General features: G+C 41.9%; 1 protein-coding gene across 1 annotated transcript in view; it reads left to right on the top strand.

Annotated features, from left to right (window-relative positions):
- The first annotated feature begins 6,450 nt into the window (after positions 1-6,450).
- Positions 6,451-10,624, top strand: part of LOC140303927 (uncharacterized) — a 30,240-nt gene continuing 26,066 nt past the window's right edge. Inside the window, exons 1-2 of the mRNA XM_072382915.1 lie at positions 6,451-6,841; positions 8,252-8,422. The gene's annotated coding sequence lies outside the window, so the exon portion shown is untranslated. The remainder of the gene's footprint in view (positions 6,842-8,251; positions 8,423-10,624) is intronic.

The raw sequence follows: 10,624 nt of genomic DNA, 5'->3' as shown, positions 1-10,624 counted from the left end.
GGGTTTTTGCTGCATGTCTTCCCTCATCCTCTTTGCCCCTTTTCCTGACCACATACTGTCAAATAAAGGCCACAAGCACGCAAGAAATATTAAATATTTAAATAAGATCAAATTTGAATGTTTTTAAACTGAAAAGTGATGGACAGTAATGAAGCCATTTATTCATCAAAGCAGACCAACTAAAGGTTCCGTTTTTGATCTGAGCAAAAGAGTTTTTCATTTTACCTAAGAATGAAATTAGGTTCATGCTTATGTGGCCTGAACTGCTACAAGAAGAAGACGCTTCATCTGTGTCCTTGGTACATTCAATCCTACTGATTATCAACAGGTGGTTGCAGCTCTGCGCTAATTTATGTGGCTCCTGTGAGACTGTTTTGGTCATTACTGAAATTAGTTGGTTGTCACTGTGTTGGTACATCAGTGCTGTTAAGACCTGACCCACAGCACTGGATGCAACCACATGCTAATTTGCCCAACTGCCATGGTATTCAGAGGATAAACCCTTTCAATTGTGGACACTCCTTAAATTCTCTAGTATCAGGTGAACATAATATTCATGCTTCACTTTACTTTTCTTTGCTAACAGCAACACACATTACACACATTACCTAATGATAGCATTAAACTTTAGTCAGAGAGTGCGCCACTTAAAATTTAGTCTGTTATGCACAGTAATGAGCAGAAGAATAACTGTGTTCGATCATCCACAGTTCCTGTGGTGCAAACACAAAAAAGAAGGGGTTATAAGTTATAAAAACAAAGAAAATGTTCCTGACGTCTGAAACAAAAGCGGACACCAAAAAAAAATTAGATTATGAAAGAACAATGAAGGAAACAGTTTTAATGACATTTTGATCACCTACAGGAGACTGTAAGGAACCATTTACTCATGAGAGTACCAATAATCACCAAGTAAATAAAATCAGGTCTCAATGTCATATAAAAATAAGTAGTGTTCTCTGCTTTGAGACGCTGAGGGCATGTCTGCTGAGGACCCCTTATAAACAGATTTCAGATCAGCTCAAATGAATCTGTTTAAACGTGAAACCATAAACGCACATTAAGATGTTAAATATTTCGGGTTTTACCAGACACACACAGACTCAAACTATCTTATTAAACATTGAGCTTCAAACCTCAATCCATTTTCTGTTGGAGTGATTTGTATTTGTGGTGAGTCACTCATCAATAATACTCCTAGGTCCTCACACAAGGAACTTTAAGGTGGGGCGATTAAAACCATGTATACTGCTTCACCTGAGACACTTCTTAAAAGTTTATGTTGCTTTTGAGTAGTGTAGAAACTAACTGAAATGGGCAAACTGGTTGCATTACTCCACTCCCATGTTTATCTAGATTAATAAATAAAGTAGTAGGTAAAAATATTCAAGAGTTAACTGAAAATAAAAGATGAATGGCTAGAATGTAGGAGTCTTGCAGCTCCAGGTCTACTCGTTTGTAAATGATAGTGTTTAGAATCTATTCATAAGAGCATTTTTTGAAACTGATGAAACTCTCAATGTTTGTGGGGGTACATTGGTCAAAAAAATGTGAATCACATTTTAGTGGGGGTCAATATGATCCATTTAGTATCTCAGTCAGTTATCCCACTTATCCAGCATAAGTCACCTAAGGTAATTCAGATGACTAGTTCCAAGTGAATATGTACAATTAATGTAATCCATGACATCACAGCTCATTTCAGGCTATTGGCGAATTACTCAGGATTTAGATAGAGCTCAAGTAGTGAGTATCATGTTGTTAGATTAAGGTAAGCTTTTCTAAACAGGAGATTTCACATAGATTCCAATCTGTCTCATCCTGATAACTCATCATAACACATGATGTGACGATGAACTGTTGCCTTCCAGGGCTGACATACAGAGGAGATGTAACCTCTTTTTCACTCAAATCTCTGCTAATTTTATTCTTTACTACTTACCCTTTAGTTTATTCTGACACAGCCAGTGCTTCGGAACCATGAGAGATGATAGTGGACATGAGGAAGGCGAGGTGACCTCACCAACCACTGTTCATCCAAGAACTTGAAGTGGAGAGGATGAACAGCTTCAAGTACCTGGGCGTCCACATCAGTGAGGACCTCACATGGAGACTAAACACCACACAGCTGGTCGAGAGGGCTCAACAGCGGCTGTACGTCCTGAGGAGGCTGAGGAATTTTGGTCTGTCCACTACAATCCTCAGCAACTTTTACATTACTGCAATGTATGGCAGCACAACAGCCGTGGACCACAAACACCTGCAGAGAGTACTAAAGACAGCCGAAAAGATCACCTGGACACCATTGCCCTATTTCCAGAGCACCTACTACAGCAGAGTCCACAGGAGAGGTGTCTCCATCCTCAGGGACCACCCCCACCCCCAACACAGGCGGTTCACACTCCTACCCTCAGGCCAGAGGTACAGGAGTGTGAAATGTAGGACGTCACGGCTCAAAAACTCTTTCTTTCCAACTGCCATCAGGCTCCTAAACAGCAGATAGCAGCCATATTACAGACAATATTTCAATATGCCACTACTTCTACCACAGGAACTGCACACATTGGACTTGATCTCACTATTGAACCTTGAATATTGCTATTACACTCTGTTGACCTTCTTCACATGCTCAGTTACAGAAGTGTTACTTTCATGGACATTACTCAACTACTTCTCTACTTCAGGGAACTGCACACACTGGACTTGAATCGTTATTGCACCCAGTACATTTAAGCTATCATTGCACACTGTTGAACTTCTGCGTATGCATATGCACAGCTACAGTAGTGTTATTTCCTATTGAGATAACGGGAGTGAACGGTGCATAGACAATACAGCCTCTAAATAAGACATTATCTGTCTTTATTGCTGCATGTCTTCCCTTGGAGTTACCTGCTGCACATGCTGTGCTACACTACAAGTTGGTTTACTTTAACTCTCTGTTAAAGCTGTAAGTAAGAAATAGATAGAAATTACATTTAGAATAGAATAGGAACTTGTTTCCGAGCAGTTTTTATCAGCTCTGCTATAATGCTGCGAATCTCAGGTTTTAAACTTGGTAATGTGGTGCTGGATGATAATGAAGCTTGCTGGCTGCCTCACAGTTTCCTGTCTGATTTGTTACAGAGCCTATAAAGTTACTTTATCATTATTTATCTATTTGATGATAATATTTCTTATACTCTACGGCTCTGGTAATGTAACATGCTTTGAATGAGAGCAAGGGGTTTTTTCACTGTGCTGAGTTGTGTTTTGAATGTGGTCTTTACAGAAACCTTCGGCTTGGCTCACGTTTTTAGATGTGTCAGTGTGTGTGTTTATGAAGTCAGAATGGCTTTTTCTGCAGATACCCAACGTATATGGCAGTAACTCACACAGCAGAAATTGTTTTGCGACTATGACGAACATTGACTTATGGTATAGCTCTGGTGTTTTTGTTTCAACTAACTATTCAGAGGTATTTAAGTTTGCTGTCTCCTGTAAAGTAAAATAGTCCAAAAATGACCTTTTACTCTATTCAAACTTTTTTCAAAAGCTGCCTTCTTGTGTCTCGATACAGCTGCGACAGTTAGGCTTGAAAGCATGCAGAGATTGCAAAGTCCGAATGGGTGAAAGCTGTTTTGCCAGCTGTTTTTGACAGTTTTGGATGTTATGCCAACATAACTCTCAGTGAGTCATTTAAAATCCATTCTGTCTTAATGCGTGCAAGCAAAAATAAGAAACCTGAGTGTGGGCATTCTGTATGCTTATTCATCGAGAAAAGGTGAAGGTGACTGAGACCGATGGCAGCTCATACATTCTTACAGCCTGTGATAGGTGCTTAACAAAAGCTTTCAAGCACATTTTACCTCCTAAATTGATTAATTCCACTTAATTGGTGTTTGCCTGCCAGCTATGTAATCTTATTAAAATGTACCCATACAGTACAACTAAATAACTTGCTGTGGGTGCTCACTGTGTTGCTGACTGCTAACATACTGTAGATGGAGTGAAGGCATTTTGTACCCACCACAGTGCAGTCATATCAAAACACTGCAGTAGTCCACTGTCCAAGTGGATATATGACATTAACTATTTTACCATGACCTTTTCTAATGTCAATGGGCAGTTAAAGAGCCGGGCACATTCATAATGAAACTGGCTGGTCTGACACTTTCTTCTTCTAGCTCTGCTGTTATCTGTTTTCATTGTTTCAGCGGGTCAATAAAATATGTGTCAGATTTGATGAAGACCTGGGGAAAGACAGATATGGTTACCGAGGAATTAGATGGAAAACAAATCTGTCATTTAGCTGATAAGCCAACTGTAGCACGGAAATCTGAAAGAAGCTAGCCTTTTTCTTTTTTTTCTCATTCACATATTTTCCTCTGTCACATGGTGAAATGGGTCTGATATTTTTACTGAAAAGTATCCCAAGAAGACACGTGGTCACTCTGAGAACATGGCTCTAATAAAACGAGAGCTGCGTCGCCTCACAAATAGCACAGGACAAATGATATGCAGTGATTTTGGAGATATGTACTACGATGTCCGGAAAGAAAATTAAAAGTGACCGAATATCTCCAATGTTTTCTCATTCGGCCCAGAGATTTCACTTTGGCAGGTGTATGAGTCACCAAGTTGGCAGGAGTAGGAATATTTGTCATAAGTTTGTTTTTTTACTGTGTGAGAAAGACATTTGAGGTGTGACAGAGTGTGAGGAGTGGGGTATGTGAGTCTCACATTCAGTACAGACTTTTTTGGGATTTACAATCTTTATACATTTGCCAGGACGTGCCAGCATCAATAGAGGAACTAAGCTCAGAGGCGTACACTTAGAATGTTTTGGAAAATTTCGAAATTAAGCGAGGATTCTTGCTGTTAATGGCAGAATCCATTTGGTTCTCTTGTCTTTACTTATTAGAAGTTCATAAAAAAAGAGAAAGAAATGAAAAACCGTTGCACATTTTCTGTGCTTTCCAGCCAGTCACACAGGCTTTTTGCCACTCAGTGACTAAAAGTGGGCTTAACCCAAGTGCATTCACATGTCTGATGACGTCACATGTCACACTGCTATTACCTACAAAAACAAACCATTCCGTGAATCTCCTACGTGGAACAGACCTTTTACAGTCATTTTGCTCATGGTGTGTCCTGTAACACATGAAAAACCTTGTGGATGTGTTAACAAGATTAAAAACTTTCATTTTGAGGAGTCATTGTTTCATAAACTCTCAAAAAGCATGAGAAACTGAAAGCGACCTTATTTCATGTGTGCTGAGCATGTTAATTACGTCGTACAGAAAACTGATCTTGGACATTACATTTACGATCTCAGCTGACGAGCCCGAAGCCCCTTGTAACCTGTGACATGTGTGGTGTGTCACTGTATCATTTATGATACAGAAGTATTTGCCTGTATTTGTTTGCTTACATATTAAAAATGGATCTCTGTGTATAATGATAGTGTGAAGCACAGCACAGACAGCTGAAATGTGACTGTTAAGATCAAACAAAGCAACAGTTTCCATACATAGACAGACTCCCTTTTGCTCTTCTTATCACAATATATGAAGCCTATGTCACAGAAAAACTAGGGTAAGGTGTTGTATATTTGAAAATGGCATTTGAACTCCTTACCAAACTGTGTCAACCTGATCTCATAACACCTGAATCCATGTTGACTTGTTTGGTTTCAACTTAAAAAAAAAACTACCTGACTGAAACTGAACAAGAGTCAACAAATTTAGAAGTCCCTGTCAAAGACGGAGACATTTTCTCTGCATCCTGTGAGGCAAATTCTTGGGGAAAGCGCTGAGTCCTTGTCATAATTTTTTTATTTTCAAGTTGAAAAGTTTTGGCTGGAGGCAGTTCAGGTCTGAAAATAGAAGTGGGTCTCTTAGCTGAAACAGATGTCGTTCGAGCTACTTTACCAGCCGAAAAGAAACCTGCGCTCAAACTTGCCCATGCGTCGACACTGGAAAGAGCCTAACGCACAAACATGTGCACAAAGAGACACTCTGACAGGGAACAATAGATGCAGAGGGGACACCTGCTTGTCTAATAGACACCCCCCCCCTCCAGCTATTAGGATTCAGTTCAGGGCTCGGCTCCGTCTCCGTGAGTAGGTTAGCCATGCATGTCATGGCGAGATCCAGTGAATGATAATGAACCAAGCAAATGTGTGTCTGTCAGTGTGTGTGTGTGTGTGCGCGTGTGTGTGTATGAAAGGGAGGAGAAGAGGAGGTGGCATGCTTGTTGAATCACTCCCTACATTCATCCTTCCGTTCACATATCTGTCCTTCCATCTATTCCTCCTCCTTCACCGCCTCCTCCTCGTTGGTGGTGTGTTGGCTAGAGGGACGGCCCCCGCGCTCTGACACACACACACACACACACACCTCCGCGATGTGTCACTACCCATTGCACCTGCCTCATCCCGTCATTCCCCACTCACTGCTCCATCTACCTACACTTGTTATTTCCCTCCCTCCATCCCTTAGTTTCTCCTTTATTTAATCATTTTTGGTTTCTCTCTCAGTCTTTCTCTCCACTCCTCCATGTCCTCAACCCCCGCTTTGCGGTGTGTCACCGCTGCCGAGAAGAAAGAAAAATGCTCCCTCCGACAAGTGAAAAGAGAAAGGAAAGAACGAAGTCAAAGAGGAGAAGATAGTGAAGGCTGGAGTGTGTTTAGAGCTCAGAAATGCCTCTATCCACCATGAGCCTGACTCTTCTTTGATGGAATATCCCGGACGGCGGAGGGCAAAAGGAGGGAGAAGAAGAAGAGAAAGAAGCAGAGGAGAAGAGGATAGAAGATTAGCGGGACTGAGGAAGAAGGACGGCCAGTGATCGCCTCGAGAGGGTATGCAGACTAAATTAAATGAAAGAACAAAAAACATATGTGACATGCGCTTGCCAATCATTTCTCTAACAACTTCAGCTCCTTTGTGCTTCTGGCATTTTTCATTTGCGTTTCCATCTCCGTCTCTCCAGCTTTCTCTCTGTCTCTCAATCTGCTGAGTTGTGTCCACGGGCTCTTTTTGGGACTTTGAATAATTGTGAAACCATTTTCCAGACTTGGGCAAAGACGAGACTTTCAATTCCCTCCATTTCTTTTTCATTCTAATTAATTCCCCCCCGTGCAGACCCTCAAAGAGTCCCTCTCTCTTTCACTTTCTGTAAAGTCGAACTCTATCTCCCTCTACCCCGCGCTCTGTATTTTCCCGGCTCACTCCATCTGTCTGCCTTTGAGAGGCAAATAATTGGACGTGGAGATTGGCTTTTCTGTGGCTGAGCCAGAGGATTGAGGCAGCGCAGGTCTTCACACATACAAAAACACAATTACACACGTACACACACACACACAAACACCTGGAGTCTGGGGTGTGGGGTTGTGTGTGTTTCTGGATGTGAATGTTGGACTCCTATTTTTAAACAAAGAGCACAAAAGAAGTGGCGTTTCAAGACGTTCCAACTTCTGTTTTTTCTCAGTTTTAAGATGGCACAAATCTTCACAACTGTAACACGAAATTCTTAAGAAAGCCTAAGAAAAATCCTTAAATCCACAGCACTATATCATTTTTTACTAAATATCCATCAAAGATTAGAAAATAACTTTTTTTTGTCTCATCAAATCTCAGACGCTTTTTTTTTTACAGGTTTTACAGAATTTACGACTGTATATGGAATAAGGATGGCTGCTTAATAGGTTTAATAGTATTTAAGTAACTCTTTAAAAGTTTTGAACTACCTAAAATGCCTTTATGGTTCAGATCTTATTACATGATTATTATCTATATTCTAAATACAGTTGCTGGTTTTGCTCAGGAGCCTTTTTCTTCCTTTTTATGTACTTGCTTCAGTTCACGGAGACAAACTTGTTTGTCTATACTGAAAGCATATTGAAAGGATGTGGAAGTTTCAGTGACCAAGAAACATTGGAGAGGATAAGATGCTGCTGGGAGGCAGGTCGCCAGGTCTCAGGGAACGGAACGGACAGGCGGCGTCTCTGAGGCTTTACACACACAAACTTTGACACACATTGTTACATTAACAGACTCTACACACAATTGACAAAACCACGGATTGAAAAAGAGGGTCTCTGCTTCAGTGGAACTCTAAGTGATTCCCTTTACAGATGCTTTTTTTAACCTTGTGCTGTGTTACATTATTCACTGTCTCTCTTCCTCTCTCTCCTCTTCACCTTCCCGCCCAACCACATCTCCCTCCTCCTCTTCCTCCTCCCCCCTGTGCTCCCTCTCCTACTGCTTAGCTCCATCCAGTCCAGTCTCATTGTCCTCACACACACACACACACACACACACACACACACCTCGCTGCCGAGCGTGTGTGGGCACTTGCGTGCATGTGTCCGTGTGAGGACGGAGGTACCGTCAGTCATTTCTACACAACGGCGCGCCGTGGCAGCAGGTCCCGCTCTGAGGTGAGTGTACATCATCTTTGCGTTCCATAAAGACACTTTAAAACTTTTTCTTGTTGTATGTGTTTTAGCTTTCAAAGTGTGTGTGTGTTTAAAGCTAGTGGCAGTGTTGTAGAGAGTGTGGGTGTATGTGTGTAAGTGTTTGCGTTAACAGGGGTCAGAGGTGTTGGCGGTGACATTTGGATGGCTGAGGGATTGGATATGGAGCTGAGATTGTGTCTGATACTATTGGTGTGTGTGTGTGTGTGTGTGTGTGTGAGAGTGAGTGTGTGTTGATCCATGTATGTGCCAGAGGGTGAGCTTGGCTCAGTCTGTACGTGCTCTGCTTATGAATGATTGACCGCGGTTTGAGTCTCACTCCCCACCAGATCACAATGAGCCTGCATACCCTCCTTTGGATTTTTTATCCCACTTTCCCATCTTTTTGTTTCTTTTTCCAGCCATCTGATTGCTATCTGATTTCAGCTCAGTGACTTAATTGCCGCACCAGTTCATTGGCAACCAAACCACCAAAGCTGGGTGCTTCATGCAAATTTTCACACAAGTAGTTTAGACATTAAAATGATCTCTTCTTCTTTCATGCTCTCTTTGCTGCTCTCTCTGCCGCTCTTTTCTTCAGTTACACGCATATACACATTCCACGGCAGATTTAAATATTTCCCAGCGGGGTTGAAGGGTGAACAGAAATAGATCTAATTCTAAATCAGGACGGAGGACTCGGCTCAGGCAGCCTTGCCACCCTCCCTCTCATCTCTACAGCCAGCAGCGACTACACTTTCACTCCAAAAAGTGTGAAAATATACATACAATGTAGAATCACAAATGCGCACCTCATCCCGCACACACACACCTGGGTAGGGGACAAAAAGGTGTCTCGAGTGTTGAAATGAAAAACCTGTTTTTTGTTTTCTTGTGTTGATATTGACAGCACCAGTTCTGGCGCCGCAGAATTGCTGAATTATTTAATAGAAACTTGACTTTCTAAAGATTTTGGACTGTTTAAGCTGTATAGATTTGTCTGTTCCGCCTCTTGGCTGCTGCAGCAGCTGGCTGCAGACGGCTTAAGACGCTAAGGCTGGAGTTAAGATACGGATCTGAAGCTGATGAGTTTCCAACCACCTATCTAACTGCCTACCTGCCTGTCCAGTTGCCAAATCTATACGACAGGCTTGATTCCAGAGCGGTGATGGGATAAGTCGTAGCCCACCAGCTGCCTCCAGCAATCCTGGAAAGACAGAGATAGAGAAGGATGGAGAGATAGAGACATGGAGGAAGAAAAGAAGAGGAAGACGACAGGGGGAGCAGGTTGAAGGAGTGCGTATGTGTTCAAATGTGAAACTGTGAGTTTGTGACAAGAATGTGGGAGATAAGTGGGATGGGAGGTGGACGGTTAGGATAAGATGGGCTGCGGGCTGGATGAGCAGCACCTGGCTTAAGAGAGAAAATAAAAGATAAAAAGGCACAATGAGAGAAACAGGGAAGCGAGGGTGGGGTTGTCCTCATAAATCTACCTACTGGGCGCCACAGCAGGACCCACTCTTCCTTTTCCTTCTTTCCCCTCTGTACTCTTTCCTCTTTTTCCTTTTTTTTGACAATGAGCAGGCAGCAAAGATTGGCATGCAAACCCTGCTCTCTCTACAGTCAGGAGGTAGAGGAGGAGGTAGGAGAGGGAGATGAGTAAGGCTAAATGTGCAAAGTGATTGCAGTCATCAAACTGAACAAAAGAAATCCAAATAAGCTAGAGTGTAGTTACTCCAGAAAAGTCAAACCTGTGAACCTCAGGTCTAAGTACCAAAGGGTTTAAACTGATGATCACACCATACCTTCAGAAAAGTGAAGAACCTTAATGCTTGTGGAAGCTTTCTTAACTTTGTACACTCAAAAAAAATCTGAAAAAGTGAGATTTTCTTATAGCACCATGGTAAACTCCACATGAGGAAGGTTATGTATGTGATTTACACCAGTTGATTACATTAATTATGACCCATAATATTTCCCATATTTTGACACGTTGACATTAAGTCAACTAAATTAAAGAGGTAATGTGCTGGATTCAGTGACATGTGCAAGCACCAAAGCTGCGTTTTTGCAGCCAGCTGAATATTCAGCCTCAGAGTGTAAAGGTCTGTCTCTCTTAGTGTGTAATGCGCTGTTAGACCATGTAAGCATTTTCTTTCCGCCGATTCAGCATGTTGAATCAACGTG

The sequence above is a fragment of the Leuresthes tenuis genome, unplaced genomic scaffold, assembly GCF_036924035.1.
Source record: "Leuresthes tenuis unplaced genomic scaffold, fLeuTen1.0.hap1 SCAF_3, whole genome shotgun sequence".
Taxonomy (NCBI): Eukaryota; Metazoa; Chordata; class Actinopteri; order Atheriniformes; family Atherinopsidae; genus Leuresthes; species Leuresthes tenuis.
Note: the sequence above shows the minus strand (reverse complement) of the source record. Positions and strands in the feature narration are given on the sequence as shown.